General features: G+C 33.1%; 1 pseudogene; it reads left to right on the top strand.

Annotated features, from left to right (window-relative positions):
* Positions 1-13,425: 13,425 nt before the first annotated feature.
* LOC100806604 (60S ribosomal protein L5-like) lies at positions 13,426-17,666 on the top strand (annotated as a pseudogene).
* Positions 17,667-26,754: the final 9,088 nt, after the last annotated feature.

Raw genomic sequence — 26,754 nt, 5'->3', positions numbered from 1 at the left:
TGTTTTAACACCATTACTAAATTTAAGAACTTATTTATAACATGAAATGACTGGACTTTTCTTTTGTAATATAAGTTTTGGTGTTATTGAGAAATAAATATTATATTTTTTTTGTTTTAAATTTAGAAATAAATAAAAAAATAAGTTAAATTGAACATCTACTTGTTCATATTTCAAGTAGGTTTAATTTCTTTCATTGTATTAAACATCAGGATGAGGTTAGCTTTTCTGATATGTTGAATAATTTAATTGTGGCTCAATGTCATGCTAGCAAGTCGCCTGTTTATTCTTGTAGCATTGCTTTGCTGTTTGAAACATGAATCCCATATATTGTTGAAAGCATGGTAAAGTTTGCATATTTTTTGTTTGGCTATTTTAAAGCACAAGTTGTACATATTTAAAAACCCCAAAGCGAAAGGTATGCCTGAATTTGAACTTACCAAATATTAATGACTGCATAATTTCATCTAGGAGATGAAACTTGGATCAACATGAAACTATTAATATCTTTATGGTTGCCTTCTCATTCTAGTTGCTCCTTTCTAGTAGGGGAATGTGTTCCTTGATGGATTGCAATCACCTATTGTATCTTCAAAATTGTGTCCATGCTTAGATGAATGGCTTGTAATTTTGCAAGCACTTGCACTTGATGCAATTCCTGTGAATTCTGAAGGAAATGAAGCCTTGGTTGAAAACACCCAAAAACATAGTGCCACTACATATCAATATAGCATGGTTGAATTGAAGTGTGAAGATTTTAAATTCTTATGGGGCTTTTCTCTTCTTGGTCTTTTTCAGTTACAACATCCTATCATTTATAGACCAATCATACAACCAGCTTTTGTTAAGGCCAAGCATGGCGGGAACTTGCCAAGTAATGAAGTGAAACCCCATGCTTAAGAACTATTGCATATGGGTGTTATACTTGGACATATAACTCCAAAACAACATTTTAATGTTTTTAGTGGATACAGTCTTCTAAATCATGTCCTATTAAGATTACAGTTTTTACCTTAAATGACATCTACTTGTACTTATTCATTTAATTTCACTATGACATGAATGCATATTCCTCATTTAGCTTAGGTTTCTTATTATATAGTTATATTTTCTCTTTTATTGCTCTTTCCTTCTTTCTTTCTTAGATTTGTCTGTACTACTTATAGGTACATGCAAGCGGTAGTTGTAGTCAATTTCTAGTTGATTTTTTATTTTTTTTTTAAAAATATATTCTAAGACAATTCTTTCAAAACCCATCTTAGAAAGTCTACATTCTAAGATGATTTTTGGAAAAATCGTCTTAGAATCCTCAATTTTTTTTAAAAAAAGACATTTTAAGACGGTTCTTTAAAAAACCGTCTTAGCAAGTTTACATTCTAAGATGGTTTTTGAAAAATCGTCTTAATATTCTCAATTTTTTTTTTAAAAAAATATTCTAAAACGATTTTTTGGATTCTAAGATAGTTTTTGGAAAAATCTTCTTAGAATCCTCTATTTTATTTTTTTTAAAAAAGACATTTCTATAAAAAAAACCGTCTTAGAAAGTCTACCTTCTAGGACTGTTTGAGAACTATCGTAAAAAATTTTGACTTTTCATGACGATGACTACAATGACAATTAAAAACCATTGTTAAAAGGCCTTAAAACTGTCCTAGAATGTTATTTTTTTAATAGTGTCTTTTGAAACACAAAAAATTGTTTAAGAGATTAATCTCTATCAATAAATATTCTTTCATATATACATAGATACCTATAAATCTATCTATTAATCATAAATCTAGGAGATAAATTACCTACAAGCCATGCTATAATTAACATGTACACTCAACAAGTATACACCATTTTCTAACAAATTTGGTCTCCTATTTCTGTGAGAAATTATTAGATAAATCCTCGATTATCTCCGATAGGCAATAGGTGTATTAGGTAGAACTCTGCATGTTATTATGCAATTGTTATTATGTCATCATATACAATTGTGGTTGTGGTTTACTATTTTTTGTGTTTTTTTTTGGCAAATATTAGTAGCACTACCACAAAAAATATAAACTACGACGGTCGAAAACAACATACAACGACGGTGCATGATTGTCTTTGAAGTTAACATCATTGAAAGTTAAACACTTTTAACGACGGTTCAAGAAACACCGTCTTAGAAAAACCTACCTTCTAAGGCGGTGCTTGCGTAAGCACCATCTTCGAAAGCTCGCTTTCTAGGACAGTGCTGATGAAAGCATTATCTTCGATAGCTTGCTTTCTAGGACAGTGCTTACGCAAGTACTGTCTTTGAAAGCTTGCTTTCTAGGACGGTGCTTACGCAAACACCATCTTCAAAAGCTTAATAATAAATAACAAATCAACGTTATATGCTTTGCACCAAAAATATTTTATATTTTTTTCTCATATCCACATTTACTTGAGATTATTTCTTATTTTCATATTTTCTAATATTTTTCAACTTTATTTACTTTGTGTTTAAACAATATGGTCAGCTTCCTTTAATTTGTGGCGTTTGGCATGACATGAACAAGGTTCTTCATATCACCTAAAAAGTAGATAAATAAAAGTAAACAAATAAATACGGCATATCCCATTACTCTAAAAGCAAGCTTAATATTCAAAGTCTAACAAATAGAAAAGAAGGAGGTAGTAAATTTATGTAGGGATGCATACCGATAGTACTAACCATATAAACAACATTAAGCAAAAAACTTACACTTATATGAAGAGACTTTATTATTACCTAGGGAAAGGGGGATATATACTATGTATGTAGTCTCATCCATGGATGTAAACAAATTAAGAAATATATAAGAATATCATGTTGTTTGGATATTAACTGTATTATTGATTCAAATAAAACACAATTTTATTTATAGTTTACAATAATTAAAACTTGATTTATAGGTTAACCCATACAGGAAAAACACAATTTTCCATATATCGAGTATATTTCAAATAGATGGAGTATACCTTATTTTTTAAAAACTGAGATGGACTACATTAATTAAAACTTGCTTAATAGAGTAACCCAAACTTCCTAATTTAAAAGGTTTAGACTTTAGACAGTGTGCATTATATGTTAGCTTTAAAACTCATTGTTTGCCTTTTAGATATACTTCCAGTTTAAACCTCATTGTTTTTGAATAAATAAGTTTGAAAAATATTACGAATAAAAGGATAATATATTCCTTACTTGCTTGAGATTATTTTTGATTTTTCTTTTATTCCTAATATTTTGCAACTTGTTTATTGATTTACCTATAATTATTGTTACTCGTTTTCTCTTTTACTTAGGATTATTTGTTATTTATAGTATTAATATTTGATAGGGGTAGTGATTTTCAAGAAAAAAAGAAGATAAAGTAAGTTAACAAAAGAGAAGGACATATCAACAAATTTTCATTGTTAAAAAAGAAAGCAGGTTATATATTTGAATGTAATTGAAAAAAGAAATGAATAGTGCTAAAAATGTAAAAGTGGGGGAACATGTCATGTAATGGCTTTAATATACATAGTACTTTAACTAGTCACTAAAATTTTGCATCTCTTAGGTAAAGCACAATGTATCAATATGACAAGAGAAGAAAGGAGAGGAAAAGGCAATAATTCCTACTCTCATACTTATATTTTCCAAGTATGTCATCCATATGCCCAGATTCTTAATAGCACAATATACTTCAAGGCAGCATGATAATGTTTTGGATATTTATCAAATATTTTGGCTTTAATGGATTGTATATGCCCAGATAAAACTAGCATAATATACTTCAAGGCAACACGAGCACAAACAAGTGAATTGTGAGCATCCAGGTAGACATCACAATTCTTAACTTTTAGCCATAAAATGAAGCTTAGTAGAACAAAATAATAACAAACTAGAAGTATTGAACCAACTTTCTACATTGCAACCTATATCGTTCAACAAATGAGCAATGCAAAAGGTCATGCTACTACATCAGAAATTTTCTTGCATTAAGAGGAAAATGACTAGGGAGAAACCAGGAAGAATCTAGAAATGGCTCACAAAAGAGATCAGCCATATCCGTTCCAGGGTCAACCACTACAACACGGTTTGTGAGTAATGCATTCAAAAATGAAGAAGCTAGGGTCAAAATCCTATTCCTTAATCCACTAAATGAAATCCACATAACATATTTACACTCTGAGGACTTAGTAAATTTAGCACCAGACCTAAGTTGTTAGTATACATGAAAATAATGAATTGAAGGAAGCAATTCACATGAAGGGTTGTTTAACTGAAACTATACCTTAATTAAAATAAACAAAATGGAGAATCTCATTGGAAGTAGATACTCTTAAATACTTGAATCAACTAATATGCAAAGTAAATACAGTAAATTAGGCACAACTGCACAACTATTTGATGCAGACATACAAGAATGTAGTAACCAATACCAACCAAATAATCTGCACAATAGACTTAAATCACAATTAGCTGTGTTGATTTGGGTACTTTTGGTGGCAAAAATAGAAAAGTTATAGTCAAATCCCAAAGTATTTAATGCCTAAACGTTATATTTTGATTATTATAAAATTTGAGTGACCTTCAACACACAATTGAAATTAATAATTGATAAGCATTTCTATATGATCCATACATAAAAGGCAAGACAAGGGATGCAAAAAAAACAATTAAAAAACCAATACAATTACTACCTCCACATATGCATTTGGATCAAGACCACTTGATTGTTCAACCGATGTAGGTGGGGATGAAAATCTCACTGCACATGATATTGTAGTTGTAGGTAACAATTCAGAAAATAAGACTAAATTAATTGAGAATTAATTACCAACAAGACAACCTGAATGCAAGTCATAGTCCGCTTTTCCATTCACAATCAGTTGCTGCCTATATTTTAAAAAAATTATAGCAAACGAAAGTTAAATTTTATTTTATACTGAGACAGTTCCCATCTATGTCTATTTATATTTGACCTTCGAACTTGTTTGACTGATTCAAAGATCTTCTTGCCCTGAGACAAAAACTCCATTAGAAGGTATATTTTGTCAACAACTTGGCAGAAATTAATATTCAGCAAAAACTTTTTAAAGTAAAATTCTTAGTAGTCGTTTGAACCTCCAGCATAAATTTGCTAGAATTTTGGACATGATAAGCCATCAAAATTTATCACAAAGTCGTGGAAGCAAAACTTTCCAAGTTTATTTTGATGATGCCAAAGACTTAAGTTTCAAGAATCAAAGAGTCGTTCAATCAAGAATCAAGATTCAAGTGAAGTTTTAAGAGAAGACTCAAGATATGCAAGAACTTCAAGAACCATTAAGATAAGTATAAAAAGATTTTTTCAAAATATTGAATAGCACAATTTTGATCAAGAGAATTTTTCAAAAAGAAAAATCTTTTACCGATGAGTTTTACTCTCTGGTAATCGATTATCATAAGACTGTAATCGATTACCAGTAGCCAACATTCTTTTCAAACTGATTTACAAAGCTGTAATCAATTACCATAATCATGTAATCGATTACCAATGTTTTAAAATGTTAGATTTCAAATTTTAAGAGTCAAAACTTGTGATAAAACATTTTCAAATCATTTCAAACTTGTGTAATCAATTACACAATACTTGTAATTGGTTACCAGTGTTTCTAAACACTTTGATTTTCATATTTAAACATGAAGAGTCACATCTGTTGATATATTATCGATTACACTATGATGGTAATCGATTACCAGTGACTTATTTTGTAAAATAAATTACCAAAAGTCATAATTCTTAAAGTGATTTGTTTTTGAAGATTTTTCAAAAAGTCACAACTTTTAAAGTGACTAGTTTTCAAAAGAGTCACAACTTTTGAAAAGTGACTAGTTTTGAAGAAATTACCAAGAGTCAAAACTTTTAGCTTGTTTTTTCAAGAGCCATCAAATGGCTATAAATATATGACCATGACACGAATTTTATAGTGAGAACTTTCAGATTTCTTTCATTCATTCAAAGCTTTCTTCTAAGAGTTTTTGTTCAATACTTTCTTTATTCAAGAAAAGTTCATTGGTCAAAAACTTGTACTATTTTTTTTCTTCATTCCCTCTTCCTCTTGCTAAAAGATTTCAAAGGACTAACCGCTTAAGAATTCTTTTGATTTTTCCTTCTCCTTCTTGCCAAAAGATTCAAAGGACTAATCGCCTGAGAATTCTTTTGATTCTTCCTTCTCCCTTTAAACAAAAGATTTCAAAGGACTAACCGCCTGAGATATCTTTTATTTCCCCTTACAAAGATTCAAGGGACTAACCGCTTAAGAATTCTTTGTCTTAACACATTGGAGGGTACATCCTTTGTGGTACAAGTAGAGTGTACATCTACTTGGGTTGTAATACTAAGAACAAGAGAGGGTACATCTCTTGTGGATCAGTTCAAGTGGAGGTTACATCCACTTGGTTGTTCAAAGAGAACAAGGGAGGGTACATTCCTTGTGGATCTTTGCTTGTAAAGGATTTTACAAGGTTATTGGAAATTTCTAGAAACGGTGGTTGCTTGGGGACTGGATGTAGGCACGGGTTGTTGCCGAACCAGTATAAAAACTTGTGTTTGTTTTCTTCTTCCTTACACTCTTTACTTTCCGATGTGTACTTTTTATTTCCGCTTTACTTTTGTCTAAGTTATTGTTTCTGTTCTTTACTTTCTCATAACTTAGTAGTAAAGCCTAATTGAATCTAGTAATATTAAGAAGGATAAATTTTAATTAGTCAAGACACGTTCATAATTAATTCAACCCCCCTTCTTAATTATTCTGAGGCCACTCGATCCAACAAAAGCCTTAAACAATTGGATGAAAGTTAAATTCAAGGGAATGGTAATGCTAGGAATCCCGTTAGAATAGTTAATAACATGTGCATAATATTTGTCAAAGTTGTTGGTCACCATGAGCCACCTTGTTGGCTCTTAAGGGGTCAAGTAATATATAGGTCTCTGTTATAGGTCTCCGTTATTTTAGTCTATCAAGTATTATATAGGTCTCTGTTATTTTAATTTCTGGACTATTTTTTTCCTTTTAAAAAAATGTTAGGAATTAAAGTAATGGAGACATATTACATCATAGACTAAAATTAGAGAATATTAAAAAAAAAAAAATAGGGACAAAATTTTGTTTTAATATGATATAATACTACTATTGTTTAAGAACTCAATTAATGTTGTACCTTTTGCTGCATCAACAACAATTTTCAACCTTCGAACCCAGCTTAAGGAAGTTTTTTTATCGTTTGTACCTAATGGAAGAGAACTCACATGTTTTACACCAAAAAAAAAGAGAACTCACATGTTGATTGCATTGTTGGAAGACATCATATGATGATACAAAAGGTTTATAATAGACATAAATAAATTTGTGTCTAACCAATTAGTACCATAGAGGTGATTAGCCAGGGATCCACCTGGTAAGTACTCATAAACCAATATTTGATGCTTTCTTTCATGACAAAATCCTTCCAAAGACACAAGATTTTGATGCCAGATTTTTGACAAAAGATTAACCTAAGCACAATAGTAGATGTTGGAGAAAGAATCAGTATGTGAAAACAAGAAAGGATAAAGAGAATTTTATAGTAGAATCATTGTTTCCAGATTTAGATAAACATGACACACATCTTTCAAAAGTTTAGAGAAGCAAGCATATATTTATCGGTGCTAATAGAGAATTTTGATGAAGGCCGAGCTTTTGGAAAAGTTGAAGCATATTAGTTGAACTTAATTTAAGCAAGTACTTTTAATTATTTAACTTCTTTAATTCAATATAGAAAAATGTGAATGATTTCAATATTACTTATAGATTGAGAGCGTATTTTAAGCTGCCAATAGAGGCCATGGTGGGCAAAGCACTTTTAATGTCTAAAACAAATCAATAATCTATATCGTATAAAAACTACATGTGTGGTTGTTAAGTCTGCCACACACCAAGAGAAAGACAAAATTATTTATTTCAAAATGATTAAATTTAAAAATCCGTCCTTACACTAGACATTATTTTTCATTTTAGTCTATGCATGAAAAACTCTATATTTTTTGTCCTAGGAGTTAGGGGTAACTCCTAGGAGGCTAGGACATGACCCTTGGTCTCAATTTTCATCATGCACATTTTTGGTATTACTCAGCTTAGTTATACTTATGAAGCATGCAGTACTGCATGTGAGAGAAATTCAGTTAGTGAACCTCATTGATGAAAGAATCAACACCTAATTGAGATTTGTCAAACCGAACTTTGACAACCACAGATTTTTCATCTGGAATTTTTCCAAGATAAACAGATCCAAAACTGCCCCTTCCTTTGACTTCTTTAAGTTTCTTGTAGCTACTTTGATTTCTTTGTAGGAAAAGACTTTTGCAGCACCCCAGTTCCGCATATCCATTTCTGCCCCTAAAAGACACTAAGATATCAATGTAACACATGACATGACAAGATAATTATGCATGTCAAAGAATATACATACTTGATGTGTGGGAGGCTTCATATTGCTGTTTAGTCTTGTATATCAATACCGAAATATGCATCAAGAGAAAGGCCAGTGTGGCTCCTCCAACTATGCCTAATATGATTGCTAGATGGTTATGTACATTGTGCTTTTTCTGATGAACTACAGTGACTTGTGGTGCCTCAATTGGAGGACTGAATGATGCATCATCACATGATATTGTGGAGATTACATTAGCATGTATGATCAGAAAAAGGTAAGACACAAATTACCAGATGTCCTGCAAAATGATCAAGGAATTAATTAGCATGTATGTTGTATACTAAGGAGATTACAGATTAGTACATTATTTGTATACCTGATCTCTAGCGTTTCTTTGTTCAAAGACTGTGGTAGTGGACCTTGTAGTTTGTTGTTTTCCAGATTCCTACATATTCAAAACAACATTTTTAATGTCAATTGTCAAGGATACAATACAAAAAAAAAGTATAAATTATAAAGAAGAAAAGGTTCTCATTAATTTCTAAGCTACTTTTTTTTATGCTTGCTTATAGTAAGTGGAGGTCCTCTAACTCTCCCAAGCTATCAAGCACTACTCCTATTAGATTATTGTTCTGCAAGTCTCTTCACATATAAAGGGAAAGAAATACATGAAGGGGAAGAAAAGGCAAATGTAATGTAAGATTAATATCACCTTTGTGAGACAATGCTATAAATTCAAAAGATAAAAGATAGATAAAGGTTCAAGTTTTATTTTGTATGTGTTAAAACTTCCAAGTTCATATAGAGCCCTAAACTCCCTGAATTTCAAAAGCATGTGGTAATTGTAACTAACTCAAAATATTTGAAGGTTAATCAAGTTCGGTAGATTTGCACCAATGGATGTTAGTTGATTGAAACTCAGGTTCCTGAAAAGTTGAGCAGTTATTAGCCTACACTTTATACAAAAACCAACATTCAAGTTCATGCTCTTTGGAGGCATTACAGTTTCTCAAGATGTTGCAAGCCATCCAAATTCTGAAATGTGTTGTGCAAATCCCTGATAAATTATGAGGTTAAAGATGGACATAAGAAATTGAATACCAGAAACATATACAGATAAAGATGAACATAAGAAATTGAATACCAGAAACATATACAGTATAGTACATGTTTAAAAACACTTGTATTCAAAGAAATAATCATTTTTTTGGGAAAGCTCTACCCAGAAGATGAGAAAGAAAAATAGACTATTTCTCCTAAATAAGCTGAGTCAAATAGGCACATGGATGATTTCCAATTAGTTGAAAGAAAATTACAATGTTTTAAGATCTAACAACTCACCAAATGTAGGACTAATCGATCTCAAATTTATGTCTGAAAGATCCCTGAAAAATGTCATTGATATTAGATCTCCAATGAAATAAAAAACTAGTATATTGAGAAAAGGCAAAGAAAAAAAATGTATTGACTGCATATACAATGATGTAATAAGGCTTCCTTCACATTCAATTTTCTCCCATGGGGAAGGAAGGCATGGATCATCCTGCCATCCAAGATCCAATCTAGTGGATTGCTGATAACCTGTAGTGCTGAAACTGGAATTCAAGTTGAGCAAAAGAATAAGTAAATGAAAAAAATGGTAGTTATTGGAAAAGAGCATGAATTGTAAGCTAAGGCAAGGTGGAGAGCAACCTGTAGTTGAGGAGGCATCAGATGGAACATCAACCCTCTTATAAACCTGTAATTTGTGAGAATTTGTGAGCTTAAATATGATAAAATCATTATCATGGTGGTTCTCAACATTTTTTTGCATTGGAGAGAATTTGTTAGCTTAAATATGATAAAACTGACCCTTTAATGGTGCAGTGGAGAGTGAAGCTAAACCTTCAAATGATGTAGTGGAGAGAGAAGCTGAACCTTCAAATGATGCAGTGGAGAGTGAAGCTGAACCTTCACAAGGTGCAGTAGATAGTGAAGCTGAACCTTCAAATGGTGCAGTGGAGAGTGAAGCTAAACCTTCACAAGGTGCAGTGGAGAGTGAAGTTGAGCCTTCACAAGATGTAGTGGAGAGTGAAGGTGAACTTTCAAATGGTGCAGTGAACCGTGAAGCTGAAATAACAAGTGGTGCAGTGGAGAGTGAAGCTAAAACTTCAAGTGGTGCAGTGAAGACTGAAGTTAAACCTTCACATGGTGTAGTTGAGAGTGAAGCTAACCTTCAAATGGTGTAACTGACACTAAAACTGAACTTTTTGTTGATGTGTGTGAGACGAAAAATGATGTAGTGAATAGTGAAGCTGAAACTTCAAGTGGTGCCCTGCAGAGTGAAAAAGAGTCGTGTGTTGTGTCTGAGATGAAAAACAATAAAGTGGAGAGTGAAGCTCAACCTTCTGTCGATGTAAATCACAAGAAAACTAATGCAGTTGACAGCGAAACTGAACTTTTAGTTAAAGGTGGGCTTTCTATTGAAAGTGAAGGTAGTAATCAAGGAGATGAAGATTCAAGACCTGCCTCAGATGCTTTGGATGGACATAATGTGGGTACAAAGGTAGTGAAAAACCCATTCTACTATTTGATCAGGGTTCCCAGATATGATGATGATGAAAACATAAAAAAGAACATAAAAAACGCTCTTCACCAAGTAGAGGAGAAGTAAAATTCGAAATGCTATTCAAATTGAAAGCCAGACTATAAAGGTAATATTATTTTGAAGGCAACAAAAGATGTTTTTTTTGTAAAACAAAAGTTTGAGACTAATTTTTGTAATTATTTTGAATTCTACTATGGGTAGGCCATTTGTAAGGATTTCGACCAAAAGTTTAGGGCTGCAATAGCAACCCATAGAGCTGCTCGTGACTTGCTCAAATCCAAATGCCAGGAAATAGATTCAGTCCAATCCATAATAAACATATTAAACAATGTAATTTTTGTTGGGGATATAGATGGCAAGGTATGCCTTCAATTTTGATCCTGGAGATATTTATAAGGATTTGAATCTTCTGCATGTTTTGTTGTGTTTACTTGTCTAGATATATGACTTATTGGCAGATAAGAAGCATGGAACACATGATCGAGCATGAAACTTTGCCTCTAAATAAAGAAAAGCAATTGATACGCGAGATCAAACAATTGAAGCAGAACTGTGAGGAATTGTCTTCTAATATGAAAAAGCAGGATCAATCACAACAATCTGTAGACAACAAGGATGACAATATTGAAGAGCACTTTAAGGTACCATATGAAAGCTTCTCTTTGCTAGATTTCCTGAATTAAATACTTGATTGCATTTCCCAGCACTATTGATATCAAGTATGGGTACTTATTTTTAGGGGATTTGTAATATCTTTGACAATGCATTAACAATATTTCACTATTTTTAGCATTTACAGCTTTTGAAGAAGGAAATGGAAGTGCTTAGAAATAATGTCCTGAAGTCAGATACAAAAACTAAAGCCACAAAGAAGAAATATAATGATGAATGTGATACATTGAATAAGTTCCCCTTTTACTATACACACTAACATTGGTTTCCACCTTCCATCTCTTGCAACCACGCTCAAAATCGAAATATAATTATAACTTTTATTCCAAAAGTTTATGTTAGTATTCTCAAATTACATAATTAAAAGAAGAACACTACATTCTGCACCTGCCCCCTCCCTTGCAACAATAAATAATAATAAATGATACATAGCAAAAACCTCAAACACAAAATGTGGCAAGCAGATAGAGGAAAATTAGGAGTCCGAACAAATTCTTACCTGCACTAATGATAATTGCCACACCAGCCCAAAAAGTAAGAGTGGAAATAGCAAATATGGCAGAGCCCAAGGAGCTTCTAGCCACACCCAAAGCAAAAACTTTGTCAATTTTGACTCCCTTCAAGAGTGCTTATCTTCAAGGAAACCTTCCCCAAATGCCTCTAAAAAAATATTAGGAATTTTTGCATTAAATAAGCACAAAGGCCTTTTCATGGGCATTTCTTAAAATTGGACATAAGCATAACAGAAAATTGCATTCCTTATAGATCTCAAAATGTTAGTCATTCACACATGACATCACTACTAAGAAACAACGTTATTACGACACTACATCAAGGGCGGTCCAAGAAAAACCATCGTCTTCCAAAACACGTGGTATTTTTGTAAATAATCACAATCTTTCAGGGACAGTCATTGTAAAATCGTATTTAAAATATATTTCAAAGGCGGCTTTTTCAAACCCGTCTTTAAAATATGATATTCAAAGTCGTTCTTTACAAAGTGACCGTCGTAAACTTTTTTTTTTCCGGTGCCCCTTCCTCTTCTCATCACGCCCCTTCCTCTTCTCTGGAGTTTACATACCTAGCTAGGTAGTGCGCCTTCCTCATTCCCCTTCTTCTTCTCAAACCCTCACTTCTTCATCGTCCAAAACGCGAACCCTAATGTCTCATTTCGTGAATCACTTGAACCTTAGTGTGCGTTTCGTGAAACACTGTAGCTTCTTCTTCATTATCCTCGAGGTGCTGAATACTGCGCTCCAACAACTGAATATGCCATCATAGAAACTTTTTTCAATTATCCTGAGAGGACAAGGCCTTGTGGTAGAGGTCCTTGTTTTGGAACTCACTGTAGACGTTGTAACAGACAGGATGGCCCTCTCTGCCGTGTCCGTGCATGAACACCACCTTCTCCAAGTCGTCACCCAGATCTTCATCCAAAAGGGCGTTGATGTTGAAGTCCTTCCTCCATCGGAGAGTGTTTTTAGCTCCCGCACTCTAACAAACTTGAGGAGACTGACATCAGTCCTGTCATCCTTCAAGAGAGGGATGCCCCAGATGGAAACCTCCTCGTCCTCTAATTCCTCTTTCAGGAGCTTCTTCAGCTCATCAATGGAATTTTTCTTGAAATCAGAAACCCTATTGCTATTTGGATTTGTAGTTACTGTTTGTATATTTTCATACATTTTCCCCCATTCTTTCAAAGTTGTGATTATGCTCTATGCTTCGCAATCGAATGCTAGTTGATCCCACATTTCTTTTCAAAATTGGCTCAGAGGTTGGTTGGGCTTGTCTTATAGTAATCCTAATTTTGTCTGTTCATATTACTTAATGGCAGGATTGCATGCAGTGCCTTGAGTTATCCAATTTTTGTGACTGTTCTATATAACATATGTCAGAAGAGCTATTTACCTTCTTAGCCGATTTGTTATCACTTATAAGTGTCTGGCCATTGTTTAAGTTTTGTTATGGTGTTGGGAGTAAAATTGATATGTTGGTTAATGTGCAGGTCTATCCTGAAGGAACTCACTTCATAATTTCGTGGTTTGAGAGGCTGGTTATCTATGATATCCGTGCACGACCCCATCTAGTTGAGAGTACATCTGGGAGTCGTGATCTACAGATGGTAAATAATACATGTTGCTAGGATTTGCGTGTAGTCACAGAGAAATGGTTTTGGTATCAAATTTGTAGAACCCTAAAAAAGAATTCTGACCTTAATCATATTGTATTCTTGGAAATGAAATTGATTTGAGCATCTTTGTGTCTTTCCTCTTTATTTGCAGGACTCTTTGCATTAGTTTCTCTACTTTGTCCCTTAATTCCTTTTTTGATGGTCTGTTTGTGTGGACATTATCTTGTCCTTCTATTACATACATCATTGTTACTGGGCCAAACTTTAGCTAACTAAGTAATATTCTCAACTGAGATTTGTCCCTAATCTGAAATGATGTAAACTGATTTACATCAATCTCAATTTTAATATCAGCTTAGCAGCTTTAGAACTTGATAGATGCCCCTAATCTGAAATGATGTAAACAGATTTACATCACCTCCCATTTGGTGTTTTAAAATAATTTATTTCTGAATTTTGAAGCTATTAGACATCTGATATTTGGCTTTGAAGTATAAATATCTTATGCAAATGCTTCATCAGTATCGAATACTCTAATCTACAATTTGCCTTTTCAAGTTTAGCCTTTGTTTCTAATGGGTCAAGGTATCTGCATCCATACTCTTTCCATCACTATCTGCATATTGGCAGGGGATATTTACTTTCTTTAATTTTTTTTTTATGGAATGGGATAAGCAAACTAGATGTTTATTATAATCACCTATTTTAATTTCTTCAATTCATTTAGTTGCAATGAAAGTTATAATGATTGTAATCTGGATCTTCATGCATTGATCTCAACTTCAGTGAAGACATCAAAATCACAAGAAAACTTAATTGGAAATTAGGGAATTAAGCAAATCATGAAAAAATCGCTTTTGTAACCAGTTATGACTTTTGTGATGAATAGGTTTAAGTGCAATAGTGCAGTAGTTCCAAGATGTATCTCCATATATTGAAGAATTTCAGTAATTCTCTGAATTTTTTGTGATTGAAATATTTTATCTGATAATACGATGTTCCTTTACCAAAGTGAGCTTCACACTCTATTCAGGGGCTGAACATACTGCTTCATGTTAACTTTCATTGACTTTTTTTCTTTTTTCAAATAAATTTATCTCAGATACTTAGCTTATTACAAAACATTCAATTTTATTAAACTCAATTTATTAAAATACATTTTTGTTAACATATACTTTGTCTAGAATTTTTTAAAGTGAATAAATATTAATTATTGTTAAGTAAGACCACATGTAACGTCAAAAACTATATCTAAAACAAACACGTATGGTAGAAAAAGAATAAGACCATGTGCATCTTTATTATACAATTTTTCTTCTAAATATTTAGTGGATTAAAAATTAAACTTCAGATTATGGATTAAAAGAATAAGAGTGATTGCTCTTAGAGTGCTACTTTGTGTGTTTTTATGTTATGCCACTTAACACTTCCATGTTGCAATTTTCTAAAAGCAGTTTTTGATGTATTTTTTATATTCCTGCCATTGATATCCACTTGAACGATGGTGATAAGTGGATGTTTGCTGGCCATGAGGTGCGTGTAATGGACGCTCCTGGTCACACCCAAGGTCACATTCATGCCCTATTTGCATTAGTAATTCTTCTTAATATTGTAAAGTATTAAAAAAAATCTGGTTTCTTTTATGTGGCTCATTTTTCTAGTGTTCTTTTTATTTATATTGTATGCAGGCCATATAAGCTTCTATTTTTCTTGGATCTGGGGCAATTTTTTACTTGAGACACTTTTTTCAGCTTATCATGTGGCAAGCTCTTTGAAGGAACCCCACAACAGGTTGTTTTAAACTGTACTTGTCCTTTTTTCTTTCTTTTTTTTTTTCTTTTAAGGTTTGAGATTTCTATCCAGTAATAGGTTGTTGCATCTTCGGACGTGTCTTATTTTTTATATCTTGTTTTATCCCCTTGCCAGAAGTGCTTGAAATTTTAAGTACCCGCACAAAGCAACTTGTTATTGAAATTACTATTACATGAGGACTTTGTAAAATATGGTATGATTATTTGACTTATTTATGGAACACCTTATCTAAAATCAGGTTAGGACTTAGGAAAGTATTTTCCATAACTGATATATATATGTTTTTGTTCTTGAGTTACAGATATAGAATTTCCTTTGACAATTGCCCACAATTTTGTTCTATTATTTTTTATTAGAATTTCCTTTTTTTATTATTTTATTAAAAATTTTCTTTTTCACTTCTTGATATATTGATGACTACATCTTAAGACAGTTTTTGAAAAAATTATTTTAAAATCTTCAATATTTTTAAATTTTTATATAAAAAGATATTTTAGATGCTTGTAGATTGCAGCTTTCAAGAATGGGTATTCGAAGATTTATCATTGATGTAGAAGCTTTTTAGAGACTCATAGAGGCTAACCTTTCATTACATCTAACTTGGTTTGGGTGTAGAATTTATCATTGATGTAGAAGTTTTTAGAGACTCAGAAGCTTTTTAGAATTTATCTCCACAAAAAAGCACGAAGGTCTTTTTTTTTTTTTTTTTTTTTTCAGGCTTTGCTGTCTAGTGAAATGGAAATATCTCCATAAAAACAAACGCTATGTTGTTTGTGTGCGAGCAAGTGCCTTTCTCTCTACTGTGTAAGCCAATTGGTAGTTTCTTATTTTTTCAGGCTACTGGAGAGGATTATCCGTGGAACCTGCTGAGAGCAAGAGGCCATTCCGTGCTCTCCTTGACGTTGGTCTTATTAAGACTACAACCGGTAACCGCGTGTTTGGTGCCCTTAAGGTAATCTATTATATTGTAATGTTAATCAGTGTGATTTTATTTTATTGGTTGATCAAATTGAATAATCTATGATTGTTTACAGGGAGCTCTGGATGGGGGTTTGGATATTCCTCACAATGACAAGAGGTTTGCTGGGTTTGATAAGGAGAAGAAGGAGCTTGATGTAGAGGTTCATCGCAAATATGTTTTTGGTGGACATGTTGCTGCCTATATGAAGGCACGAGAGAAGATTTTATTTTGTATCAGTCTTCTGTGTTGTTTGATGCGATTTTTCAGCTTGTTGTTGACAACCTTATTTTTTATTTTCTATAGATCTTGGCAGAAGATGAACCAGAGAAATACCAGTCACACTTCAGTGAATACATCAAGCGTGGGATAGAATGGTATTGAGGCACTGTATAAGAAGGTTCATGCTGCCATCCGGGCTGATCCTACTCTCAAGAAATCTGATAAGCAGCCCCCAAAGGAGCACAAGAGGTAAAAATGAGTTTTGACTTGAACTAGAATAATACTAGATTCTAGAAATGTATCTATTTTTTCATTTGATTTCCAGCAATGATTTGGACCTGTTGCTGGCATGGCTTTCTTTTTAGCTGTTTATGTGCTATATTGGGTGTGACCCTTATGGTTTTGTTTGCATTTTAGAAGTTTTGGATTGGTAACATAAGCTTTTGGTATATCTACTAATAGGAGAATGTTCTTGAGAGTATCTGCCTCTTTCTGCAAGTACAACTTGAAGAAGCTGACCTATGAGGACAGGAAGGCTAAGTTCATTTCACGCGTGGCGGCTCTCAACTCTAGATGTTGCCGATAACGATGAAGATGATAAGTGAAAGTTCATTGCAGATGCCGTCTCATGGCTGCACAAGTAGAAACTATCTTATTTGGTGTCTACATAATCATTTTCTTGAATGCTTAATTATCTACACTTTCTGTGCATATAGAAACTATTATTGCATATTTTATAATTATATTTGTTGATTATTACTAATATAGATAATATTGTAATTATAAATACAACTTTTCATATTATGTAATTATATTTATTGATTATTAGTAACATATATAATATTATAATTATAAATATTGATTTTCTTATTATATAATAATATTTATTGAATATTAACAATATTGATAATATTGTAATACTGATTTAATTAACCTAAAATTTAATTGCAGGTAATTCAACATTTAACATCGGTGCAGACGTAAGCACCAATGTAGAAATATGTAATTTCTAAGACAGTGCTGACGTCAGCAATGTTGTAGAAATTATATATTTCTACATCGGTGATTACCTCAGCACCGATGTGAAAACACAGGTTTGTTACATAGATGGTCAAGGTAGCAAGGATGTAGATTATACATTTTCTAAGACGGTGGCTTGTTTAGGACCGATATAGAAAACAATGTGTTTTCTACATCTATCGATTGGGGACCGAAGTCGAAATGTTGAACTATCAACGTCGTCATGTTCTACATCGGTTGACCACCAATGTAGAATGATGTTTTCGACCAATGTAAAAACCGTTTTTTTGTAGTAGTGATTCTTCCCCTCATTCCATTGAATCATCACTAAGTTCACCTATTAATTTCATATAAAAGTTATATGAAAATAAACTAATATTCAAGTAAAACAAAGATAATAAATAAACACCAATTGCCATCATTGTATGTTAACTAATAGGAATCAATAAATTACATGCATTAGCTACAACTGGTGAACACCTCTCAAATGCCTAATTTCATTCAAGCTCCCTACTATATAAACACAACATATTGTTATAAAACTAGTTAACTAATTGACAATTTGACATAGATTAATCTACCTTTTACATGATACTATTGCATCATAATGTCAAAATAAATGAAAGTAGAATTATATGTCACACAAGAGATTCATCCTTCACAACTCTATACAACTGAGGTTATGGATTTGAGAGGGACAAATAGATAAATACTTATTTGTATAACAAATTTTACAATTAAAAGACAAGGACATAAAAGTGTAACATGTAATAAATGAGGTTATGGATTTGAGAGGGACAAATACTATCAATAGAGCAAATCCTCCTAAAGTCTTAAATTTGTGAGCATTGTCATAATAGTCTCTATAATTAGAAAACATGAAATATATTCCTGAAATTAAAATGCACAACTTTTAAAATATCAGATAAAGTCCTAAATTAAAATTACTATTATTGTGGATCCTAGTTATCCTAAAGAGATGCTCATCTGACTACGATCAGACATTAGCAAATGTTTCATTATGATACATGGTAGCTACCAAAATGTTTCAGTCACGAGATACCTTCATAGAGAACAAAAAATAACCTATAATTAATGCATTTGAGTGTGTGTTCTACCCTTCATGCTTTGGTCCAATGGATATGTATGTCATTAGCTAACATTATCGAGTAGTGTTAGACATCACAAGGGTAGTTTTATCCACATGCAATGGTTAAAGTCACGCCTTGCAATACCCGTCGCAATACCCGTTGTCGCACTTTTCATTCAAAGACGGGTTAGTGTGACACCGTCTTCGTATAACAATTTAAATTTACAAAAATACCATCGCCTTATTTATTAAAACGGTTTTCTAACGACCTGTAGAAACTGCATCATAGAACAGACTTTTTCTAGTAGTGTAGTTTATTGTTATTTTTTTGTTAATGAGAGAAATCAAATTCTTTTTTTTTTATCACAAAATCAACCTTATAACTCTTGTTACTCCTTGTAACAAATCCAACTTTTATTAATACTATAACTCTTTCTGATGCAATCCTACCCCGCAAGGGCATTGGATAGAAAACTGCAAGTAGATTGGGCCAGATATGCAAGAGAAGGCCCTAGGGTTCTTATGAGCCTTAGGGTAGATTTCGGGCCCATGGGCTAAGTACGAGCCCACTTATCTTTGTAAATATTAGATTAAGGTTTCATTATTTTTGGGCCTTGTATTTAGGGCTCCATAATGTAGATAGGGTACCCTAGAAATATAGGATTTTTCAGCCCTTGTATTTTAGGGCACCTAGACTAGTTTTTGTATTAGGGGTAGTTTTGTAATTTCACATGCACTAAGTGGATATTTGATGTGTGTGGTTGGAAATAAATTTAATTGAATTGGTAGAAGCCCAATCCAATTAAATTTTAGAGGGGGAGGTGAGCATTTGCTTACTACACCCCATTGCCACATCATATAGTCACACTTTGTGCATGTCCTTCATGCTTTTCATGCCTCATGACACCTAAGCAAACTTAGTGGAGAATCTTGGAATTGATCTTGGATTAGTGGGCTGAACCATAACTAAAATTCACTAATCATAATTAGTGAAATTTTGGCTCCAAAGTTTGGCTCCACAAATTCAATTTCAAATTCAAGTGAAATTTGAATTTCCCTCCAATTTTGTGTGACACTTAGGCTATAAATAGAGGTCATGTGTGTGCATTTTTTTGAACTTTGATGATTTGAATATTAAACTTCAGATTTCAAAGCTCATTTAGAGCACAAAATTTCGTGCTCTTCTCTCCCTCTTCCTTCATTCTTCTCCTTCTTCCTCCAAGCTCTTATCCATGGTCTCCTATGGTGGTGAGCTTCTTCTAGACTCATCTTCTCCTTGAAGTGGCGTCTCCTCTCTCTTTCCCTTTCTCCATTCCGCTGCCATTCATCTTCCAAGAAGCAAAGGAATCCATTGATGAAGAAGATCCTAGGCCTACAAGCTCCAATGGAGCTTGCATCATGTGGTATCAGAGCATCTTCATCTAGGTGATGTTCTTTTGCTTCCTCTATCTTTTTGTTCGGTGAATTCTCTTTTAATCCTTGTTTTTCATCTTATTCTCCATGTATATCCTCCATTGTCTTGTGGTTTTGTGCTGTTTAGAGTAGATTCAAAAAAAATAAACCGATTAAATCTTAGATCTACACTTGTTCTTGCATTTCTATGGTTCAAATTTTGTAGATCTACTCTTGAATATCGTTTTTTGTGTTGATTTTAGGTTCTATCAATTTTCATTCATAATATTCTTGTGCTGAACCTTTAGATCTAAATTTTGTTCCAAAATATTGTTTAGAAAAAAAAAACACAAAAATCTAAGTGTAAATCACTTAATCCATGTTGTCTTAGAGTCATGTTTAGTCATAGTAATTGTCACATTATGTTCTAAGTTTGTGTTGAATTTTATTTTGTTGATTGAATTCTAGATACATTTGTTCATGTATTCTTGTCATTCTTAGCCTATCTTTTGAATTTTGAGTCTAACTCATGCATGTTATTTAGTTCATAACATGTTCTAAATCAAATCCTAGAAGTAGTCTTGTTGTTGAACTTTTTTTGTTTTCTAAGTTTCCTACATGATGCCTATGATGAAGTTGAGTTGTGGTGCTGAGTTGTGGCTGGATTTGTGAATCAAAATAAGTCTTAGGCTCTCTTGAATTGTTTTATTCAATATAATTGAGCATAAGCAAACACAAATTGTAACTATCCAAGCCTTAAGCAACATAAACACTACTCTTGATTTCTAGGTTGAAATCGCTGGTGCTGGCAGCTTGAACATACGAACTTGTATAAATTACTGGGAATTGGTCACTACGTTTTTTGAGCTGAAACTTTTACTGAATTTTCTAGACATATGGACCAAAATTATAAAAAAAGAACCAAGCAATTTGGATTAAAGGAAAAAATAAGAAAAATCGCACAAGTTGGCAGACAAATCAGTGTCCAGGAAAAAAAAAAGTGAAAGGAAAGTGTGCTTGTTGTTTTGGCTCAACATTTGTTCTATAATTGGTACCTATTTTATACCAATCCTAGTTCTGAAATTTAAATTGAAAATTATTGTGAAAACAAGTGCCAAAACTATAGGTTTCTTGAGTCTTTTTTTTTTAGAGTTTTTCTACTCTACTCTAGAGCCATTCTAGGTTTCTCTTTGAGTCCTAGCTTGCTTTTTTGTGCTTTTCATTGCTTTAATTGTTGAATAATCCTTGGAAATTTGTCTTGTTAAAAATCTATTGGTTTAACTTTCATTTCATTTTTTTTTTGTCTTTGGTTATTGCTTGTCTCTTTGTTTCCTTGCTTGTGAGTTGCCATATAGGGAATTGGAAAGGAGGATTGGTGCCATATCTTGAAGAATTTGAGTCAAGAAGCAAGGGGCCAACCACCTTAAGAGCTATTGGACTAAGAAGCACTCCAAATTGAGTGAAATACTAAAGATATAATAGCCACCACAATTGAGGACTTTTTTTTTTTTTTTGTAATTTTGTAATTGGCAATTTGTTTTGCTTTCAAATTTTGTAACAAAAAGGCCTTTCATTGGAAGTAAGTTGGGAGCCTCCAATAGGTCACCCTACTTCCATTTGTGTGTAATAATTTTAGGCAATTTCCCCTTAGGATAGTGAGTGTTTTGTTGGGAACCTTAAATGAGGTCATCCAAACACTCTTAGGATCCGCCTAGTTTGCATTTCTTGCACTTTAATTTCTTGCTTATTTTCATAGTTTATTTCCTTTACCCTCCATTGTCAAACCGCCTAGATAGCTTGCCTTTTACCAATTAGTTTTTACCTTATCTTTCACACCTCTTTTAGTGTTTATTTTGGCTAGTTTCAACCATAGTTTCTTTTAGCTTTTGTTTTCAAACCCCCAACAAGAAAGAACCATAACTTAGGAACCAACATGAGTCTTCATTCTTCATCTAGTGTTAATGGTGAGGGTTCTACTCCTAAGGACCCCTTGTATAAGATATTAGATGAGTTGAGATCCCTTAAGTTGTGGAAAGAAAAACAAGAGAGAAAAGAAAAAGGTAAAAAAAGAGTGGAAGAAATAAGTCAAGATGAAAGAGAGAAAATAAGAGAGGAAGAAAGAAGAAAAATAATGAAAGAAATGAAAAGAGAAAAACATGTCTCCTATAGTAGTCATAACTCTTGCAAGAGCCTAAGTGAAGAACTTCGTGACTATTATGAAGGAAGGCATAGGTCACATCTTAGACCTCACTCCCATAGGAGAGAAAATGAAAGAAAGCCTCAAGAGGTTAACATTAAACTCCCATACTTCCATGGGACGGACAATGTAGAGGCTAATTTAGATTGGGAAATAAGGGTAGAGCAACAACTTAAAAGGAAGTCTACTTCAAAATCTTATGGCTCTCACTCTTATCCAAAGAAAGACCAAGGTCAAGGAATCTTAGGGGTGAGACCTTCTAAGCCCAAAGATGATAAGGGTAAGACAATAGAAAAGCAACCCCTTAAGGCTAGTATGCAAGAGAAGACTAGCTCCATGAAGTGCTTTAAATGTCTTGGAAGAGGACACATTACTTCTCAATGCCCCACCAAGAAAACCATGATTATGAGGGGTCAAGACATTTATAGTAGCCAAGATGAGGCTACTACTTCACCTTCCTCTAGTAAAAGTGAAGAAGCAAAAGGGGAAGAATCTAGTGAAGAGATCTACCCCCAAGAAGAAGGACAACCTTTAATGGTTAAGGAGGATTGTAAGGAGGTAAGTGTCTCCTCCAAGAGGTTAGCTAAGAAGGAAAGACATTTTGAAATAAAGACAAATATTAAAGAAATTTCCCTTCTTAGACAACCTCCACATTTTCTCCTTTGTAAAAAGACACTTGTTAGCATTGCCACATCTCTTAGGCTTGAGTTTATTCCTCAAGTAAAGGAGTTGTTGGATGAGGGTTTGGTTCGCAAGAGATTAAATCTTTGTGCTTTGTTGGTGCCCAAAATAGGTATTATTAGGCGCCAAATCCCAAAAATAGGTGGTGTGATGAATGCTTTGGGTGGTGCAACACTCTTTTGTAAAATCACTCGTGCACCCAACATCTTCATGATTTGTGTACATAGGGACTCGTTAGGTAGGTTTGTTCTTATTTTTAGTTTCAATACAAACTTAGGCACTCATATGGGACACCTTAGGTTTGTCATATTTTTTGGTAGGAATAATCAACATGAAAATACAGAAAAAGGTATGTTCTATTGCTTTACTTTTCTTAATTTTTTTAAATTGTGATCAAGGGGTTCCCATGAACCCTAAGAGAATAAAGGTCATTCCTGAGTGGCCCGCTCCACCAAGTGTAAGAAAAATTTGGGGTTTCCAAGACTTAACAAACTTTTACAAAAGGTTTGCCCCGTATTTTTCTATACTTGTAGCACCACTCATTGAGTTGGTGAGGAACCATGTTCCTTCATGGGAAGATGCCCATGAAATGAGTTTTCAGACCTTACCTTACTTCAACATACTAAACACCACTAATACATATGTTTTTGTTATTTTTACAGGTGTTGAGGGAAAAAGCCCAGAGTTTCAAGAACCTCGGGATTTGAGGTCAAATCCTTTTCAAGGGGGAGGGAATGATGCAATCCTACCCCGCAAGGGCATTGGATAGAAAACTGCAAGTAGATTGGGCCAGATATGCAAGAGAAGGCCCTAGGGTTCTTATGAGCCTTAGGGTAGATTTCGGGCCCATGGGCTAAGTACGAGCCCACTTATCTTTGTAAATATTAGATTAAGGTTTCATTATTTTTGGGCCTTGTATTTAGGGCTCCATAATGTAGATAGGGTACCCTAGAAATATAGGATTTTTCAGCCCTTGTATTTTAGGGCACCTAGACTAGTTTTTGTATTAGGGGTAGTTTTGTAATTTCACATGCACTAAGTGGATATTTGATGTGTGTGGTTGGAAATAAATTTAATTGAATTGGTAGAAGCCCAATCCAATTAAATTTTAGAGGGGGAGGTGAGCATTTGCTTACTACACCCCATTGCCACATCATATAGTCACACTTTGTGCATGTCCTTCATGCTTTTCATGCCTCATGACACCTAAGCAAACTTAGTGGAGAATCTTGGAATTGATCTTGGATTAGTGGGCTGAACCATAACTAAAATTCACTAATCATAATTAGTGAAATTTTGGCTCCAAAGTTTGGCTCCACAAATTCAATTTCAAATTCAAGTGAAATTTGAATTTCCCTCCAATTTTGTGTGACACTTAGGCTATAAATAGAGGTCATGTGTGTGCATTTTTTTGAACTTTGATGATTTGAATATTAAACTTCAGATTTCAAAGCTCATTTAGAGCACAAAATTTCGTGCTCTTCTCTCCCTCTTCCTTCATTCTTCTCCTTCTTCCTCCAAGCTCTTATCCATGGTCTCCTATGGTGGTGAGCTTCTTCTAGACTCATCTTCTCCTTGAAGTGGCGTCTCCTCTCTCTTTCCCTTTCTCCATTCCGCTGCCATTCATCTTCCAAGAAGCAAAGGAATCCATTGATGAAGAAGATCCTAGGCCTACAAGCTCCAATGGAGCTTGCATCACTTTCTGCTGTGAAAAAAAAAATCACATGTAATTCCAACTAATATTTATATAACATTCAAATTTTATAATTTATGAGAAAAATTAAAAACATTTAATTATATATCACACAAAAATTAGTAGGGACCATCCAGATCTACCTAATAAGCTCTTCAAATCTTCCCATGACTTGTATCCTAGCTAGCGACTGATTAGTTAATGAGGGCCAAATTAAATTCACATATAATATATATAGAACCAATTGAAGTGAGGTACGTAGCCATTATCTTCAACCCCACATTGAAATCAAGGCCTGCGTAACTCACATATCCACACACAAAACCCCACACTCAAAATCACCATGCACTTTGTTCAGCTGCATGCCTTTTAATCTATCACCATATTATGACCGCAAGGCATATCAGCTGCATGCCCTTTAATCTATCACCATATTATGACCGCAAGGCATTGACGACCAACACCACAACATCGTTGAAACACAACAACACGACAACTTGCCTTTTCGCCTAAGTCACAAGCTCTGTCACAAAAACACATCACCATAGCTACGGTCATGAGACCCTCTTGGTCCATTTCTTTCATCATCTCATGAGTTCAGTTCCCTTAGAAACCATCAAATCACTTGCTTGCTCCTTTTTTGAGATCATTATCATCATTATCAAGCAAAATGATTAGAACAAAGGACAAGAAAAGAAAAGGAAAAAAGAAATAACAGAAGAAAGAAAAGTAATTAAAAGATGAAATAATAAAAATAATGGAATGCAATTATGCAAACTCATATTAATTCTCCCTCCTTCTTGGCTTCTTATGACCTCGCAACTATGACAATTACTATTTTAACACGTTAAATCGCCCTATTAATCATGTTATGGATTTTAATTAAGTGATGTTTTGCAGTATTTTTAATTATTTGATCGAATTGAGCTTGATAATATTTTTTTTGGCATTTATTACATATTGATATTGTTTTATAACTTGTTATAGATTTCTAATTTTGAGGTTAATTATGATAGAAAATTAAGTTGAAAAATAGATTTAGTTATGGAAAATATCCGGTAGTTAAATTTGGGTTTTTAAGTGGTTAAATCCAACCTTAAAATAGGAGTAGAAGTGTTGTCTATCCCCATTTGTTACGGATACATCTCATTCATTTTAAGTTTGATTAAAACATATAAATACTCTTTGAAAAACACATTAATTAGGATTGATTGCTTAGGGTGCGCGACATCTCACGGTTTTTTTTTTTTTTTCGATCCATAGTATTAGAATGAAGTAGTCACCCTGTAAACATTAATTAATTTTTGTTAGGGAGCATGAAGATAAATAAGATGTATATTTTTTTAACATAATTTATTTGATAATCAAAATTAGAAACCTTAAACTATTTTGTTAAAAGATGACACAAACTGTTACAACTTATACTAATCAATGTTGATAGGTTCTTGTTTTTGTCCAAGGTATTTTTTAAGATTTTTGTATTGTTGTATTTCTATATATGTTTTTTATGCACTCTCAATATAAAGATTTTTACAATAATTATTAATTAGAACTCTCAAGTATAATTTTTAAGATAATTATTTTACAAGTCAATAGATTTATTATACATTGTAATTTGTATTTAGATGAAGAACTTATAGTGTAAAATATCTTTACACACAATCATTGAATTTGATTTAATTAAATTCTCTAACAATTTATAATTCTATGTTTACTAGAGATGGAGTTATAAATGAAATATTTTGAAAAAAATTTTATCCATGTATAAATTTTATTTGTAAGATGCATTTGACATTTTTATTCTAAATTAATTAAATAATTAATGACGAAATTAGAGATAAAATTTATTCGAGATCAACACTTTT

This window comes from Glycine max, chromosome 18, assembly GCF_000004515.6.
Source record: "Glycine max cultivar Williams 82 chromosome 18, Glycine_max_v4.0, whole genome shotgun sequence".
NCBI classification, from domain to species: domain Eukaryota; kingdom Viridiplantae; phylum Streptophyta; class Magnoliopsida; order Fabales; family Fabaceae; genus Glycine; species Glycine max.
This window is presented reverse-complemented; position numbering and strand designations above follow the sequence as displayed.